Source organism: Morone saxatilis, unplaced genomic scaffold (genome assembly GCF_004916995.1).
Source record: "Morone saxatilis isolate NCDOM2014 unplaced genomic scaffold, NCSU_SB_2.0 Contig11, whole genome shotgun sequence".
NCBI classification, from domain to species: domain Eukaryota; kingdom Metazoa; phylum Chordata; class Actinopteri; family Moronidae; genus Morone; species Morone saxatilis.
Window position 1 is genome coordinate 13,682,703 of NW_023339663.1, and position 394 is coordinate 13,683,096.

The 394-nt window shown below is 39.8% G+C and overlaps 1 protein-coding gene across 2 annotated transcripts in view; it reads left to right on the top strand.

Annotated features, from left to right (window-relative positions):
- Window positions 1–394, top strand: part of ipo7 (importin 7) — a 14,526-nt gene that overhangs the window by 1,399 nt on the left and 12,733 nt on the right. The gene's annotated exons all lie outside the window — the stretch shown is intronic.

Consider the following 394-nt stretch of genomic DNA (forward strand, 5'->3'; position numbering starts at 1 on the left):
ATTGGCAGTCAGATCACAATACCAGGATGAAGCTCCACAGTTCTTCAGCATCCGTGCTCCTGTAACTGACAGCTAAATTAAAATGCACGACAGTTAGCACAAACAAAGTATTAATTTGTGATTTATATTAATTACAGCACGTGTTCACTATGTTTTGCCAACCGAGTAAGGTTTCCTCCGTGTTTATTTTTGCCTGTACAAGGGGCATGAGTTGTTGTTCTTTTCTCTTTTTTATTTTTAAACACCCACATGCGTTGATAGTGATTGCTCACTTGAATGGCAAAGCCGAGAAAGTGTTCTTACATAGCTGCCTGGCTGGAGTTATTCGAGTTGTGTTTAGAACAAAAAAATCCTGTCTTCTGGAGGAGGATGGAGTAAATCTGTTGGAGTGCAT